Source organism: Agelaius phoeniceus, chromosome 7 (assembly GCF_051311805.1).
Source record: "Agelaius phoeniceus isolate bAgePho1 chromosome 7, bAgePho1.hap1, whole genome shotgun sequence".
Lineage (NCBI taxonomy): Eukaryota > Metazoa > Chordata > Aves > Passeriformes > Icteridae > Agelaius > Agelaius phoeniceus.
Window position 1 is genome coordinate 44,004,136 of NC_135271.1, and position 12,386 is coordinate 44,016,521.

General features: G+C 39.5%; 1 protein-coding gene across 8 annotated transcripts in view; it reads right to left on the minus strand.

The window, feature by feature from the left end:
- NCKAP5 (NCK associated protein 5) overlaps window positions 1-12,386 on the minus strand; it is a 381,602-nt gene that overhangs the window by 346,388 nt on the left and 22,828 nt on the right. The window contains exon 2 of one of the 8 annotated variants that reach the window (XM_077181704.1): window positions 8,302-8,417. The exons of the other annotated variants lie outside the window; for them this stretch is intronic. The gene's annotated coding sequence lies outside the window, so the exon portion shown is untranslated. The remainder of the gene's footprint in view (window positions 1-8,301; window positions 8,418-12,386) is intronic. 8 annotated transcript variants of the gene reach the window in all.

The following is a 12,386-nucleotide window of genomic DNA, read 5'->3' on the forward strand; positions in this document are numbered from 1 at the left end:
TTTGAGTATTAGCAAGGAAGAAAGGGATCTGCTTGGTTCATTTCAGGAAAACCCAAAATGTTTGCCCATGTTTTAAGTTGGAGATTTAGAAAATTCAGTGACTTCTCCTGTCTCTGTTTCTCCACTGCCCTGTGAAGGTAGTAATATATGTGTCATTTACTGAATAAATCCTCTTTGTCAAAGACTTTAATAGTGAAACTTTCTATTAGTGCTGCTTCTCTGTGTCATTACTCTTCTCTATCTACCAGATGTGCACATCACTATAAACTGAAACAGGGGAATAATCCTCTCTCCAAACTCAGCTCTGTGCAGTGGAATTCACTCAGTTTTCATTCACATCTTTGCTGCTCTGTCAAAATTAATTTGATGGGAGAAATTCAGCTAGAACTGAATTAAAGGCAACAAAGAAAAGATTCTGCCACCAAAAGCAGCTACATAGGTGAGACAGATATCCTGTACTTCCTCCACAGATTTAAACCCATCTTCCCTGCAGGAGAAACTAGGAAGCATTAAAGCAGCATTAAAAAAAAATAATTAGGGCAGGCCCATATTTTTCTTTAATAGTGGGGGAATTAAGTAGGTTGCTGCAGTCTTTAGTGCTGTTCACCTTTGATTTTCCTTGCTGGCTCACATGAATATTACCTGCAGCTACTGGAGAGAAGAGAAACTCTGAGTGGGACTCCAGGAAAGGGAAGAAAAAAGAAAAGAAGAAGCCAGGTGGGGCCTTCACAGGACTTCTTGCCTAAAGGTGTGCCCTAAACACACAAGTTTCCCATCCTTCCTCCCTTCTTGGAGGAGGATCCTGTGAGTTAAATCCCCACCTCTGCTCTGCCTGACATCTGGCTGAGCCACCACATCAGAGCTGAGCATGGCAGGAGCTAAAGGGATCCACCCTCACTGGGGCTGGCTAAGTCAGAGACCTCAGGAGGGGTCTCAGTTCTGCTTCCCAGAAAAATAAATCTTGAACTCTGCATCCAGGCTCAGAATCCTCAGTGACACATAGGATCCAAACCTGGAATTCAGGGAAAAAGGAATAAGTAAAGCAGGTAAAGAATAACTTGTTTTCAAACAAACAGCCAGTGGGTAAAAGTGATATTTCAGTGTTTTTCTGGGGAGACAGGACCCATCAGTAAGATTTGCTCCCTGCCAGGAGCAAGGAAAACCCTGCCTAGGGTTTGTGGCTTACAAACCATTCTGTTCCCAGCCCTGCACCCAAAACTATCATCTAGGTGATAAATTCTTGGCAATGTTTTGTTAAAGCTTTTTCTTGTGATGGGAGAATTTTCTGGTTATCAAAAAGAAAAGCAATTCACTTGATTAAAGACAAATTGGTAACTATAAATGCCAGAACTGGTTTGTCATGAACATCAGGATGCATTCCCAATCAATAACATCAGGACAGAATTCCAGCTTAGGGGAAGGAATTTACTAGTTTTAGCAAAGCACATCATGAAATTCCAGATGTGTCTACAGATTGTCAGGAAGAGAGGCAAGCAGAATGGTCTACCTGAGGCCTTGTAGATTGTGCTACCCTTGTCAGTCTTTTGGTGCTCTCTTTCATTTACTGTGCAGCCTCAAAATCCAAATGAAGATATTGGTCTCAAAAGTTAGAGCTAATAGGCAGTGACATAACAGAGAGCTGTTTATTAAAATGTTACACCAGGTTTCATTTTAATGCTTTCCTTCATAGCAGCAGGTGTTAAAAATCCTTAATGACTTGGCAGAACTTTTAATATTTTCTAGAGTTTTTCTCATATGTAACTACAATGAGAACCTGGGCCTTTTACCTCCAGCACAATATGGGGATTAGACAGGTTTCACTATTGATAATTGGGATTTTAGCATTTTACCTCTGGATTAGTGTTTCAAACTCAGATAAGGTTGATATTGAATAAAAGTGATTCCATCAGCTGGCTGGCTGCTCAGTGACCTCTGAGAAATATTACAAGTTGGTAGTGGACAGGTGTCTATATGATTAAAATACACTTTGCAAGCACAGTTGGCACCCTGGAATTTTCTTATTAAGAATCTATAATCTGCTCCCCCCAGCTCATAAATTCAAAGTATTCAGGGGCACAGAGATGTCATTTAAAGACAAGGAGGAATACAGTGTTCTTTACTAATCTCACAAAGTGCTTCTGTTTTTAGAGCAGTTTTGAGTCCCTGGACAAATGCTTTTGTGCAGTGCAAAGATTATCAATCACAGCATTAAAATTCATTAATTACGTGTTAGGTATCAGCATTAAAAACCAAATAAAAACCTAAAGTGCTGTAGGTTCTCTATCAAAATCTCCCAGCCAGCACCATGTATGGTGTTCACTGTAAAGAGAAGAGTACACACAGAGCCAACAAAGTAGAATCATACAGGGTGTCCCACATATGCACGAACCAACAATAATTGAATCAATATTCCCAGACATCCACAGAGAACTCAAGTATTTTTGGTAGTAAAAAATGCTAGAATGTTTTTGGCCAGAGAAGGTGAGCCCAACCTCACAAAGAGGTGGTTCTCTGGCTAGGAATCAAGGAAAGAGCTTTGTGTTTGAGGAGGATTTGGGGGATGGGCTGGGGAAACATCACAATACTGTATGGCTTTTGAATAACCAAGCCCATAATTCAAGCCTCAAGGCTTTAACCTGTTTCTCTTTAACCCATTCAGAGATTTTGTCCGAGAACACGTGACAAAATATTTTCCATTCATTTTCTTTTTTTCTTTCTTGTTCCACCAGTTTGGAGCAAAGCAAATCAAAGCTCTTCAGGCTTAGGCCCTGGGGCAGATGCAGCTCCACAGAACTGAGACTTCCCAAGACTATCATGGAAGCTTTGGTGGAGTAATCATTTATTCACATCTTTGTTAATGAAGGAAAGTAGGAGAACCTTGTACAGAATCCAAACAGGGAAGGACACTTTGGTAGAGTCAATCCCCAGTGCGAGATGTTTCACCCCTCTGAAAAGGAGCATTATTTGGACTGGCCCTGTTCAAGATGCTGCAAGATTCATAAGAACATAAAACAACAGTTGCTAAGTTGGCACTGTTGTGCTGTAGGGGAAGGACTATGGATCCATCCAAGAACAGAGCCTCCACCTCAACATGGGAACACAACACAGACGAGATTAATTAGCTCAATAACAAAGTAATAATTTTGTTAAAAAGGGAGAGAGATGAACCTCATAAAAAAACCCCTACAGTTTTCTAATGGTCCTACTAGGAAAGTCTTACTAGCAATTTCCTCCTAGGAATTGTCTTCTTAAAATGATTTTCTCAGCTACTAATTTCCTCTGCAAGTGGCAACTGAAATATAGGGACAAAACCACTGCTAAGCAACTCAGCATTTACCCCTCCAGCCTTCAGTTTAAATCCATTAAAATGAGTCTGCATTTTACATATATTTTAGACTGAGTGGTTAAAAGGAAGAGGAAGATCAGGAGTGTGTGCAAAGCAAGTATTCATGCACCTGTTTTTAACTCTTTTCTATCACATTGTCCAGCAGAATAGCAGTAACCTGCTCAAACTGAGCCACACTCACAAAAAGTTAAAAACTGAAGACAGCACTGTTAACAAATTGCAGATGCATGAGACTCATCCAGAAAGACCTCACAAATCAGCAATGAGAGGAAGAGAGAGCAAATCATGCAGAAACTATTTAATCAATGAGTAAAGACAATTATAACATCTGTTAATCTTTTGTGTAGGTTATAATTAGATGCTGAGGAGGAGTAGCCTTTAAGGGGGAGGCAGTGAATCCTTTAACATCTGCTAGAAGGGCAAACACTGTGCAATAAATGACTTTAAATGCAATCAGCAAAATGAGAGCTGAGCAGAGTTCACAAAAGGCCTGTATAAATGATTGAGGATAACAAAATATTTTGCCAAAGGTCAACTCCTGCAGCACTAGAGCCTGAATAAAAGTTCTAGTTTATGGGCCACATCAAAACCAAACGTGATTGTACCTCTGAAAAACAATTCTTTTCTCATTTGTGTCATTATGGCAAAAGCACATGCTGCTGCTGTATATCACGTCAGCTTAATGACTTATTAGGGCCCTATCTATCAACCTTGAACAATTCAGAATAAACAGGTAGGTGTGATGTATTTTAAAGGCCAGAATTCAGTCTGGTTACACTGACATAGAACTGCATCACACTGTAAAAGTGATGTGATTCTGATTTTAAATAATTAATCATGGAATAGCTTCTAAAAGATCTAATTATTTACTCATTTTGCTGTTGAAAACAACCATATGCTCTAAGCTGTTCCTCACTGAAAATGTGAGTCCAAGAGGGAGGTGTTTTATTCAGTTTAACACGGCCCTCTACTGGCAAAATAACCCCCCGAAATCTTACCACAATGTACCATTTCATCAGATCACTTCAGAGCAGCAGAAAAGATCCTGAATTTTACAGCAGTCAAACCAAATCTTACAAGATAGAGTAGAGCAGAGTTTTAGGACTTTGCATAAATTAAGTCATCACTTAATCTCTCCAGAATTCCCTTGAGGAGAGCATTACTTCCCACCAGATGCAGCTCTGGCCATCAACAGAGCACTGAAAAAACAAGCCAAGTGCTCATATCTAGAGGAGTAAGTAATTTTAGAAACAAATGCAATCCTTCTACTTGTGTCAAGTTGTGCTGTGTTCCTCAAGGATTGCCACTGATTCCCCACAGGACTGATGCATCCATGTGATTTCAGTTTGCACTATTAGGTAATATTTAGTATAGGCAAAACAAGCAGAATAGAGCCCAGCTGCCAAAAGGATACTGTTTGAAACACAAATGCTAAATACCACCAAAAGCAACTTCACTGCAAAAGAATTCCTGCTTCCTTCTTTTCTCCACCATTGCTGAAAATCCACAGTGGTGATTCAATACAGCTTCAATCAAAGTGAAGCAGACAATGAAATTTGCCTCTGTTGTTGCATGTGGTAATTAACTCTTCCTTTTTGTATTATGTCTGAGCAACAAAGAAACAAAAGGATACGGTAAAGTATTGAATTTAACAATTTAGATAACGATGAATTATAATAATCAATTAGCATTGTCAAAGAAAATAATTTGTGACATGCATTTGATTCTGTCCAGACCTATTGTGTGCACACACTATCCAAGGCTGGTTTGGCTCTGAAAACAAATAGGGTTGTCCTGTGGAAAGCTTATCAAACATTCAGTTTAACAGTGGCATTTGTTCTTGCTGTGTGTCAATATTAATAGACCATATTTCAGCAACATAATTTTTATCCACTGCTTTATAATCCAACCTGCTTTTCAGGGTCTTCATTATTCATAGCCCATAGGCAATGTCACAGCCCGTTTCCAGAAGCCATTGCCACTGTACAAACCCCATTTATCTGATCCACCTCAATGCCAAACAATGGGCACAAAAAAGATTTCTCAGTGTTTTTCACATAATAGCTATCTAACTTTTCATCCTGAAAACATCATGACTAATTCATGTAACCATCAGGGGAAACCTAATGTAATTCAGGTTCCTGCATGCTGCACAAGCAGTATCAGTAAACATTACAGAACAGAGAATTACAAGCGTTAATGGCTCATGTTCTATTTACATTGTACATTTATCCTGTTTCAGTAATAAAACAGCATATTACATGCTTTAACATCTGAAGGTATTCTGGCAGCTTTGGCATGGATTTTTGTTCAGCATCACTGCAGTCCTGCCAGGAGCTGAACACGTGCAGAGGCACACACGAGCTGCAGAGCATCCTGCTGCACTGGGCCCTGGCTGCACCGTGCTGAGCTCCTCAGCCAGCTGAGATTCCCTTCGACACCTTTGTTCCCTGGCTTTTATCCAACCCCAATCCCACTTGTCAGATGATTACAGGCTGGAGTCTGCTCTTATTCCATTTCTTTTCAGATGGTGAGAAAGCCCAAAGAATTGACATTCCCTTGGCAATTGTCCCTCTTAATGCCATCCCAGAATATTATCAGATTATGCTCTGTATCTTTGGGCAGATTTCTCAGGAAGAATCCAACCAGGGGATCCCTTGGCTGAAAAGAGAGCTCAATCTATATCCTAATTTGCTACATCGGAATATAAGAAAGAAAATGTAAATGTGAGAAGGAAAATGCAAAAGAGGAAAATGAAAACTGGATGCCCACGGGTTCATCAGGTTTTGAGTGTCTGCTTCTGCTTTTAAGGGAATTAGCTGAAGATTAGCTCAGGACTAAAGTGGAATTGTACCCTCCTACTTTACATTTACTGGGGCAGGATTTCTACTTCCAAAATCTAAACCCCCTAAACACTTATACACAATTCATGTACAAAAACAATACCAGAGGAACCCATGAATTTTTCTTTAAAAGCAGTAAAATTCACATTAGAATTTGCATTTAAAATTAAAGTGAGAAGGATAACTGGAACCCAAGTAGGGATTTTTAGTCTCACTTTGTTCTAATTATTTCTAAGATTTCACAGGCTGTTTATTTGCCAACAATACCTTTGTTAAAAAACTTTGCATATGTGCAATCTATACAAATATACAAAGAGATCTATACAATCTCTTTGTATATTTGCCAACAATATAAATAAACTTCACAAGTGTAAATAATCAGTTTACAACTGTAGATCATCTTTACTGACCACAAGGCAACAGAGGAAAGGAAAGACTTGCTCTCACTGATAATAATCAAACCCATTCCATCTCCCCAAAACAAAGCCTCTATCACAACTCTCTGCTCTTCACTCCTGCACTTGGTGGAAGTTTCTGAGCTACAAAAGCATCTTTTAAAGATCATATAATTTTTTTAAATATTTTTTCTGAAAAATGAGGATGAACACCTGAGGAATAAAAGTTAGGTCTTATTTACACACCCATTTGAAACACCAAAAGCCTTTGCCATTCCCATGGTATTAATGCAGAGCTAAATTTAGGTTGGTTCCCTCCACCCCCCAGGAGAATATGCTTCCATTGCAAAGGCAGAACAACAGCTCCTGAATTGCACAGTATCTCGACATGCCAAGCCACATTATAGCATCAAAAAAGAAGAGCTGGACAGTTTTGATCTGCTATAGAAACAGGGTCACTTGAGAGGGGCATCTGCAGTTGTAGCCCTGCTGACCTTAGTAAGAAGCCCCAAAAAATCTGTTGCTGGGTGGGACTGAGAGGCCTTGTAAATAAAGTCAGTAGCAAGCAAAGCACACCAAAATAAACAGTGATAATTCATGAGGAATCCTTCAGTTCCTATCTGATTGATTTGTACTGACTTACCCTCATACACTTGCCAATCATCATTTTCTGATTTCAGTCCTCAGAAATGTGCTTTGTCTTCACAAAGACAGATCATTAAACAGAGGTAAACAGTAATAAAAAGTTCCTCATACACAGTACTGTGATTAGGTTACATCCTAGAAAAAGCCTCTACAACTGAAATTACGGTAATTTAGAATGGGCTTCTGGTGAAAGACTGAAATGAGAAGCAAGAGACCTGGGGTTTGTTACCAGCTTTTGAAGTGGGTAAATTATATTTTAATAGACCACATCTATGGACCAGTTTATTCCTCTGTCAAACACAGATAATTCCATGCCAACCACAGCTAGTTGTCCTGAAAATTAGTTAATCTCTAGTCAGAAACACAGGTGTGTCCCACAAACAGCAGGCAGCACAAAGTTTTTTCACAGAAGCTACCAGAATAGTAGTTTTTCTGCTATTTCAGTGACATAAACACTCAAAACAAAAAATACAGTTTCTCATATAATTGAGAATTCATTCTATCCAAAAGGTATCACATTTCAAAGCACTGTATGATTCTCTCTTTTAAACTTATACACCTCCAGAACTTGAACAGGAGCTAAAAGTGAAAAATGATCAAGTTGTTTTTCAAAATAAATGCCTGCATAAGAAATTAAATCATTTTTAAAGAAAACTGCACTAAAAACTACAAGGAATTTATATCAAAAAATCAAATATATATTCAAATAAATATATTCAGATAAATATAAGAATATTCAAATAAAAATAATTAAATTACAAGAGAACAATCTTCAGACAGTCCAGGTTTTGTTCAGTTAATGACAGCACTCAGGAGACTTTTAAGAATATTAAAGTTTCATCACTTAAATTAAGAGAGAGCCACTTCAGTGCAATCTCATACAAACAAAAGCCAGAGTGAAGTTTTCATTTGTCCTTAACCACCGTCAGATACACGGCTGTAATTACTCCTAACAACTACATACTTGCTGCTCTTTTAATTAAACAAAACTACAAATAGCAATGCTGACACACTCCTAGAGAAAATAAGCTTTACAGAGATGATAAAAACACCAAAACAGCAAAAGCCTTACTTGCAGCAGTTCAGTCAAAACATGCCAGCCCTGGAGAACTCAGAACCGTAAGAAGTCTTTGCAGTCCAGAAATTCTCTTGAGTTTATCCAGTGTTTATTTACCAAGCTTTAAAAGTCTGTGGTTAGAAGAACAGAGTTAGCTTTCTACACCCTGCACAGCACCAAAGTCTTTCAGTAACAGCAGACATGAAGTTTGCTGATAGTTTGGGGTTTGCTGCTGCTGTGTAGTTGCTCAGTACTTGTAAATACAAGCTCTGTGGACAAAGTCCCAAATGACATCACAGGCAGCTGCTTATTGTTGAGTCTTTATTAACCGACTGTCAAAAAAGAAAAGCGAGGAGGAAAGAAAAGCCCAAACTATCTTCCCTGCAGCACGATTTGCATCTTAGTAGGAGTTGCAGTGCTACACATATAAATACTTCTGTTTACCCAACTGATGTTTTTCTAGAATGAATAAACAGTGTTTGCAGGGAAAGCAGAAAAGTAAGAACAACTTAAACAGCTTCACCACGTGAAGAGCACAGGGAGAAAAAAAAAAGGAAAAAAAAAAGCCAACACCAGAGCTGCCTTTTTCACAATTTATCACTGAATTCTCCTAATTCTTTTGTTTATTTAATAATAGGGGTACAAACCTCCCTGGATTTTAAAGCACAGAGCAGAGAACTTTAGTAGGTTGAAATAAAAGTTTCAAGTCATTCCAAACTTGAAAAGTTACAGAATTACAAACTATAATTTTTGCAAGACTTAAGACAGCTCAACTTCAGTAACAACACACTTTGAAGAAAACCCTCTTACTTTCCAAAGATGAAAATACAAGAAAGCAAGAAACTGCATCAAACATGATTATTCACAAGGTGCTAAGGGCACAAATACTGACCTTTCCTTCTCAGAGGGGAGGTGCAAGCCCAAGCAGCACTGTGGAGCTCAAACACTCAGCTCCCAGCGAGGCACGGGGCACTCACTGGAGAACTGGTCCAGCTCCTAATGTGAATCTCTGTCACAGAGCTCCTGCTGAAAGAGAGGGGCTGGGACTCTGTGCCTCGATTTCTCAGAAGTCAGTCCTTTCAAGTCAGAACTTCAAACGCTGAAAGAGCACCAGCAAGGCTTGTGACAGACGGAGCTCTCTTATCTGTGCACGTTTCCACACGAAGAGGTTCAATATTGGAAACACCTGGCCACTCACATCTAAACACCCTAAACTGTTCCACAAACAACAAAACAAGTGAAACTTGAGCTCAGGGATGAGCAGAAGCCAAGTTTTCACTGCTTTTTTAATTGCTACACATAAAAGCCTCAACCCAAATTCTGCCTGTATTTACAGAGAGAAAACCAATCTTGGGTCAGATCCTCAGCTGCTGTAAATCAGCCTAGATGCAATTACACACCTGAACAAGAGCAGTCAGCTGCAAGCTAAAATCCTGCTTTTAGCCTGAAAGAGTGCCATTAAAAACATTTGTGTGACCTTAATAACAGAGTGCCTGGTTTTCTTGGTGCTTGCCCTGAGTGGCAGCAATACCCTGCTGGCACAGTGGTGCTGAGTTCATTGCAACTGCTCATGCAGGCAATTGCTACCTCTGCCACTTGCTGCCTCTAAAATATAAGTTTGTACTTTTGATGGAGATCTTTTGTAAATCCCCTGCATTTATTCCTGTGGCTAATCAGCCTCTAGCACGTGAGAAACACCACACTGTGTAACTCTGGGTTATATTTACCTCCCTGGCTCAAACACACAGGGCTGTGCTCCTCTTCTATTGCACTCAGCAAGGTATCTTTCTCATTAAGAGCTTGCCAGTCTGATCCAGGAAGTCTTCAAAATACTGTGAGGATGAAGTGGGCTGTGGGAGTAATAAGTACTAACACATCATATTGAATCAGATCAATTTCAAACCATAGAGCTTTAGTTGCAGCTTCACAAGGGCCATTTAAGCAAACATTAGCAAGGCCCTGTGCTTGGATACACAGCTCCAGAAGGCTTCAGCTTTTTCCATGAGAAACAAGCCCATAAGATTAGCAGAAGAGTTAGATTTTGTTTAATCCATGACAAAGGATGAAATTAATTTTTTTCTTCTGCCATTAGAAGTTGTTATAAAATTTCAAAACACATTGAAGGTTACATAGAAGCTCTCTTGATGACCAAACTGGTTTTCTCTGAGACACTAATTCAGACAAACACGTGTAGAAGAAAGGAAGAGAGTATAGAGTCATAAAAGAAGGAAACCACTGGTTTAATTGAAAAAGCCAAGTGCTTAATGAAATAAAAAAGGACAAGCCTTAAGGAAAATTGCAGCCTGTTCCCAGGAAGAATTTATATTATTTAGCAAAAGTTAGCACTTACTTCATTTCTTAGGGTTTGTTAATGCATTTCCAGGCTGAGCACACCTGAGTGAGCAGGACCAGGACAGCACACACACCTCACATGTTTCTGGTCAGGCAGCACTGCAGAGGCACTGACTTGAGTTGCCTGAAAGCAGTTTTTTCTGACTTTTTCAGAAGTGTGGTTATTGTAAAAATAAATACACAACAAAAAGAGTGCTGAGATCTGTGGGTTTAACCAGCAACTTATTCTTCCCAAGAGGAGAATTGCCATGAGGGTGGACAGACAGATTTTGCATTCTTCAAATTACAGCACTTATTAAGGGAGTGGCCATTAGCTCACCCTGTCAGTGCACTTATCCATCTAATTTCTATTCTAAGTCATAAGATATAGCTGCTGGCTGTGCAGATACAACTTATTTTTGGCAGGAATGCCATGGATTTTGGTAGAACAAAATTAACAGCAGAATTCAGTCCTTGACTAGCTGCAGGTTGAGTGAAAAGATAAAGAAGTCAAAGTCGTGGGCTGCAGTCATTACTCCTGGCCTGATGTGCAGTAGGCTGAACTGAGGAAAGGATTATTTCTTCTATCTGAGGAAATAATTCAGCTTCCTACTGCCTCATTTTTGATGAGCAGACAGGTAAGATGAGACATCACAAACTGATCTAAGGACACACAGATATTAGGAAAGCTTGTCAATTAACCTCTCACAGTATGGCCAGGATCTCTTAAAGACCCCATGTCTCATACTAACACAAATTCCATGCTACTTCAGGTTTGCCATCCACATTTTGACTTTACTTTGTTATTAACTTAAAAAGTTCCTCCTCACTGAAGAATCCAAAACAAGGACATCTTCTTGGAAAATGCAATAATTGGCTGTGATTGAGTCACCTAAACTGCACCTTTACTGAAGCATGCCAGAATCCCTGAACTTGTGATGTGCTTGCTCACTTCTTATCAGCTCAGGAGCAAAAAACAGCTCGGACCAGGTGTCTTAGGGTTCAGTCTCTCACCACAGACCCCTAAAGCTGCAGCAGAGGTGGTCAGCCCCACAGCCTGAAGAGTTAAAAGGCAGGTGGGAAGAGCTAAGAGCTTTTTGCCTGAGAGATTTCCAAGAGTGCTGAGAGTCCTGTGTGGTTCAGTGCAGCCTCAGACAACCAGCCCATGTAAAAGCCTTGTTTTATCTCTAACCACTGCTGGGGCAAGGACAGACAAGCTGACAGGCTGAAGAGCAGTTTAGTGTAGGGCAAAATTGCAGGATGTTAAAATCCCAACAGATTGTAATACGATAGAATATAAAATCCTTATGTCTTATATTTTAATCCCACAGTAAATACTTAGATCACAGGAGTATAAATTTAAAAAAATTAAACAAATTGTAGGCAGCAGAATTTGCCCTCTTTGGAGTTGCACATGGTTGGAAGTGTTGAGCTGGTTCCTAAAATATCATGGAAATTTCTCCAGTGTACTGAAGAGCAAAATGTTCTTTGAAAATTACTATTATGCTCACTTTTACCAACACAGCTCTGTCTTACTAAACATGTACCTACAAGAACGTGAGGTGCCACAAGTTAACACAGTAAACACTTTCCTGGGGTAGCTGGCCAAGCAGATAAACAACTGACAAGCTTACAAAAGTGGAGAGAATAAAAGGAAGGATGTGATGGCAGTAAATGAATCTCCTCAGATACTCACTGTCAAAAACTGGCCTTCAATTGAAGCAGTTTGGTTGGCTGGTAAGCTTTTGATCACAACAATAATTTGGTTT